This window comes from Salvia miltiorrhiza, chromosome 4 (assembly GCF_028751815.1).
Source record: "Salvia miltiorrhiza cultivar Shanhuang (shh) chromosome 4, IMPLAD_Smil_shh, whole genome shotgun sequence".
NCBI classification, from domain to species: domain Eukaryota; kingdom Viridiplantae; phylum Streptophyta; class Magnoliopsida; order Lamiales; family Lamiaceae; genus Salvia; species Salvia miltiorrhiza.
The window spans coordinates 28665472-28671471 of NC_080390.1; positions in this window are offsets into that span (position 1 = coordinate 28665472).

The window sequence follows — 6000 nt, forward strand, 5'->3', positions numbered from 1 at the left end:
ACTTTTGCATAAATTAAAAAAGATAACCAAAAAAAAATCACATGATTTCATAATAAATATAATAAATAATTATCAACTTTATCATAAAAAAAGTATTTCAAGTGAAAACAAATCATAATCATCCATTAAAAAATTATTTCTTTTTATTATGATTATATTTTTGTATAATATTTACTCCCTCCGTCCCACTGTAAGTGAGATCTTTTTTTTGGCACGGGAATTAAGAAATGTGTATTTTGTGTGTAGGTGAAAAAGTGAAAAGGTGTTTAAAGGGAAAAGTTTTTACTCAAAAAGGAAAGGTCTCACTTACAGTGGGACGCCAAAAATAGAAAGAGTCTCAGATACAGTGGGACGGAGGGAGTATTTTATATAAAATTAGTAGTTGAATTTTTTTTTGGAGTAAATGTATAATTTGAAAAAATATATATAAACAGGTGTAAAAAAAATTAAATACAACAATATATGAATATATAATAAACACGTGTAAGCAAAAAGTAGGAAAAAAGTTGCACGTATATAATACAGTAATTGTAAATAAAGTCAATATTTTTATTAAATAATTAATTGAGTAATTATAAAATTAATATTTGATCGAAATACATCATTAAGTTAAAAATTCAATACTAATACTATAATAAAGTATATAAGCTAATAATAATAATAATAATAATAATAATAATAATAATAATAATAATAATAATAATAATAATAATAATAATAATAATAATTGTTAGGTCCGGGGGGTCTCGAATAGGTGTATGAGGGGGAATACACCTATAGGCTATTTTTAGTCTATCTACCAACCTCAATCAGAGGGATCTCAGTCAGAGATAGAGAAGAAACTTTACAAGCAAACCAGACACCTGTTTAACCGAAATTAGTTTTGACCAACAGGGTTGACGACTGATACTGAAAGCTCTTCAGTAAAGAGTTATCAGTTAAGTCACAAGAACTTAACTGATCCACGTAAGGGCTTCAGTCGTGTTTGCAAAGATAGAGATGATATCACTCTTCCTTACTATCAGAGGATAGTTCAGTCAGATTGATATCACACGCAGCGGAAATTAAACTTAGTTTCGAATAGTCTCGGTGGAGCAGATAGTTGGATTAAGGTTTCTCTAGCAGTTAGTCAGTGTTCAGTTTTATCAATAGAAATAGCACAGTTAAGAATGTAAAACTGAAAGCTGTAAATAACACAGAGACTTTTACGTGGTTCGGAAAAACTCTTTCCTACATCCACGGCTGGTTGATCAGACCAACAATCCACTCCGCAAGTGCTTGCCTGGTGCACTGCAAACCGTGAACTGAAGATAAACTCTCTTCAGTACCTACACACCTCGCGTAGGGTTTCTCTACCTACACACCTCGTATAGGATTTCAGCACCTACACAACTCGCGTAGGATTTCCCTGCTAAGCACACCTCGTGCTCAGACTTCCCTTTCAGAGTTCAGAGTACCTTCCTGAATCTCCGAATCACTCAAACACTCTTATGGGGGAGAGGTTTAAACGAGTGCCAACTATACTTACAAAGAACAAGTTCTTTGAAGCAAGTTTGACCTTTGGCTTCTGGGTAGACAGAATATATGCCTAGGGTCTAAGAGAATGTATGTAATCAGCAGTGACTGATTTTGGCTTTGGAATTCTCTTCTTCGATTCAAGCTTTGAGCGGTTAAGCTTTGGGCTGAGTAGCTATTTCGGCATAGCTTCAGCTTATGTTTGTTGAATCGGTGAAGATTGAAGTGATCCTCGAGCGCTATTTGTAGGAGAACTCTTGAATAGATCCGTTGGCGTAAATCGTCTTCAAGATTTCTTCCGTTGGAGAGCAATTCGAATTTGGGCTGAGGCTTCAATCTTCGAGGTTCCTTGTCTGTGTGAAAACGGCTCTCTTTGAAGGACATGAGATGTGACATCTCTGAAAAGTAACCACCAGATAGGAATGACCTCTGCAGAGATAAGATATTGAGATATCTCTGCATTTAATGCGGCTGTACTTGAGCGTATGTGGCTTCCTCTGAACGTTGGAAGATCAGTCCTAGGAGGAATGTTCAACTGATACTTGACTTTAGTATCAGTCTATGGCGCGCATTAAATAATCAGTCTTCAACTGATTCTTCAACTGATACTTCAGTTGGTAACTCCAGTCTTCAGTCTTCAATCTTCATTCTTCAGTCTTCAGTCTTTGACACCGCAACTAAACTAGAAACGAACTCTAACACTTGAGTTCAAAACGATTCTAGTCTTTTACATTTAAGTCCTATGAATTTTGGTATCATCAAAACAAGGGTTAGGATATTCCACAAGGTTCCCAATAATAATAATAATAATAATAATAATAATAATAATAATAATCTATAATATTAAGTTGTACATCATTAAGTTTAAAAAATCAATAATAATAATAATAATAATAATAATAATAATAATAATAATAATAATAATAATAATAATAATAATAATAATAATAATAATAATAATAGTATCGAGTCGATCTCATAATCTCCAATCGATTCTCCACTAATCATACTTGAATTTGAGAATCTTCAATCGATTCTCCACTAATCATACTTGAATTTGAAAATCCTCAATCAATTCTCCACTAATCATATTTGAATTTGAGAATCCCCAATCGATTCCCACTAATCATAGTTGAATTTGATCAGTATTCTCAATCGAATTCTCACTAATCATACTTGAATTTGAGAATCGTCAATCGATTTCTCATTAATCATACTTCAATTTGAGAATCCATAAATAATTTCCCACTAATATTACTTTGATTTGAGAATTCCCAACCGATTTTTCACTAATCATACTTCAATTTGAGAACCCCAAATGATTTGCCACTAATGATACTTGAATTTGAGAATCCCCAATCGATTTTCTACTAATCAAACTTGAATTTGAGAATCTCCAGTCGATTCTCACTAATTATACTTAAATTTAAAAAACCTCAGTCGATTTTTCACTAATCATACTTGAATTTGAGAATCCCCAATCGATTTTCTACTAATCATACTTGAATTTGAGAATCTCCAGTTGATTCTCACTAATTATACTTAAATTTAAAAATCTCCAATCGATTTTTCACTAATTATACTTAAATTTGAGAATCCGCAATTGATTTCTCACTAATCATACTTCAATTTTAGAATCCCTAAATTTTTTTCCACTAATATTACTTGAATTTGAGAATTATTTCCCAATCAATTTTCCACTAATCACACTTCAATTTGAGAACCCCCAAATGATTTTCCACTAATCATACTTGAATTTAAGAATCCTTATTTGAATTTTCACTAATCATACTTGAACTTGAAAATCCGCAATCAATTTTCCACTAATCATACTTAAATTTAAGAATTCCCAGTTGATTCCCACTAATCATACTTGAATTTGAGAATCCTCAAATAATTTCTCACTAATCGTACTGAATTTAAGAATCTTCAATCGATTTCTCATTAATCATACTTCAATTTGAGATCCCCAACAGATTTCCATCTAATCATACTTCAATTTGAGAATTCTCAATCGATTTTCCACTAATTATACTTCAATTTGATAATCCCCAAATGATTTTCCACTAATCATGTTTCAATTTGAAAATCCCCAAATAATTTCGCACTAAACTTACTTCAATTTCATCATCCCCAATCGATTTTCCACTAATCATACTTCAATTTGAGAATCCCAATTCGATTTCATGTAATCTTATTTCAATTTCATGATCCAAAGTTCTATTTTATGTAATCTTACTTCAATTTCATAATCCACAATTCGTTTTCATGTAATCTTACTTTAATTTCATTAACTCAAATTGCATTTCCACTAATCTTAGTTTAACTATTTTATCTCCCGCGCGATGCGCGGTATTAATATGTGATCTACACATATACTATACTTACTTCGTTCATATAAAATATGACATTTTTTGTGAACACAATTTTGAATAAAATGGACGGTAATTTTATGTAGTGAGAAAAAAGATCCTACAATTATAAGAAATGAGTGGTTGAGATTAATATTTTTGTAAATAAGGGGTATTTGTAATAATAAAAGATGTGCAATCATGTCTTAAAATGAAAATTGTTATCCTTTTTGTGGACACCTGAAATAGCAAAAATATCATATTTTTCGTGAACGGTAGGAGTATAATACTATATTTATGAAAGTGGGTACTTTCGCCTATTCACAGATATTTTTATAATAATAACACTGTATCATATTAACAAATTTTCAATGTAAACTAACTAAGATTACATAATACAAAAAATCGAAATATCATAAATATATAAAAATAATAAAATCTTAAGAAAATGTTTAAGTGTTAGTAGTCTCAACTTTCAAGAAAATTAATATATAAATATATATGTGTGTGTGTGTGGTGTGGTTCAAGGGAGAACCACAATTATCATGAGACCATGATAATGTCACGACCGCACTTGCTAAGGATAGCAAATTCGGGGAAACCGCGACTAAGGGAGGGGATTTAGGAGCGGGAGTTAGAAAGGGCATATTTGGCTTCTTGATGACTCGACTTGTATAAAGAAATCAATCGAAATATCTAGATATCAATGAAGGCCACAAGGGGACCGTACATAATATTATCCCAAAACGGGGTACTCAATGGTTTTAGTACATTATTAAATAATACATATTGTTTGACAAATGACATAATATCTTAACATAATCAGTGTTCGCAGCGGAATAACAATAACTTGAGTATATGTATGAAGACATATACTCCACTCTGAGGTTCTCGTCCTAAATTGACAAAAGCTCCGCTTGCACACTACATCCTCGATCACAGCTCAACCTGCACATTTAAAAAAATACATGCAGGGCTAAGTACAAAAGTACTTAGTGGACACTTGCCGAAATTTACATATATGCATAATATTTTATTGTCAAGCCTTTCAACAGTAGTAAGATACGAGGGTTTTCCTTTAAAGACTCGTATTTACCAAACATAATATCATTTCTTTCATCAATAACCCGCGCAGGTATTTTATATCATTAATCACCATATCAGTAACTCGTGCCGAGAGGGAGGCCTCCCTCTACGGACACTATGATCGGCCAACCCGCTAGATGACTCACGATCACAAGGTGTACACTAATTCCGAAGGGATTTGCGGTCCCATCCAGAATCCGAATTCGATTAACATCAGATAGGCAATTAATAATAAAACATAAAGCATTTAGGCATTGACAATATCATTTAAATTCATAAGCATAAAGTCTTAACAATTCTAATATATAATTTTAGTTTATACATAGAAAGCCTACCTGAATAGCAGACTCACGGTTTAGCTCTAACTCTGGTGTTTGACCTTTAATTCGAGAAAATAAAATAAGATTCTAATTCTCGAAAAATCTCAATAAATGAGGATGCGTGAAATGATTATGCATGACTCATATTCCTTTAATTAAATTATGAGATGCTAATCCTATTTAAGGAATTAAAGCTCGTCTTATGAGGTCGGATTATTAATCTTTAATAATCTACTCATCTTAAAATAATCTAATTCACTTACTAATTAATAATTAGTAAGTCTTAAAATCTTCTCTAATTAAATTTAATAGAATAATTATGAAGACCCAATTAAAATAAAATAATCAAGGCCCAAAAGGAATTTAATTCGAGCCCAAAAGAATAAATTCGAAGCCCAGTGCATTAATAATATTAGGCCCAACATCAATTAATTTCTAGAGCCCAACAAATGAGGCCCAAGATAATAAAATCATGAAGCCCAATAAGTGAGCCCATCATCACCCTTAAAAAAAATAGTAAATTTTAATATTAATTACTAATTAAGAATAATTAGGATTAATAAAGAAGCCTAAAATAATAATTCTTATTGGGTTAAATAAATAAATTTCATTGGACTTAATCAATTAAATCGTAGGAGCCCAAGTAATATATAATGTGGACTGGAAAGAATTAATCTTATCTCGTCAAAACCTTAAACTCAAAACATTATCACATAACTATCATTTAG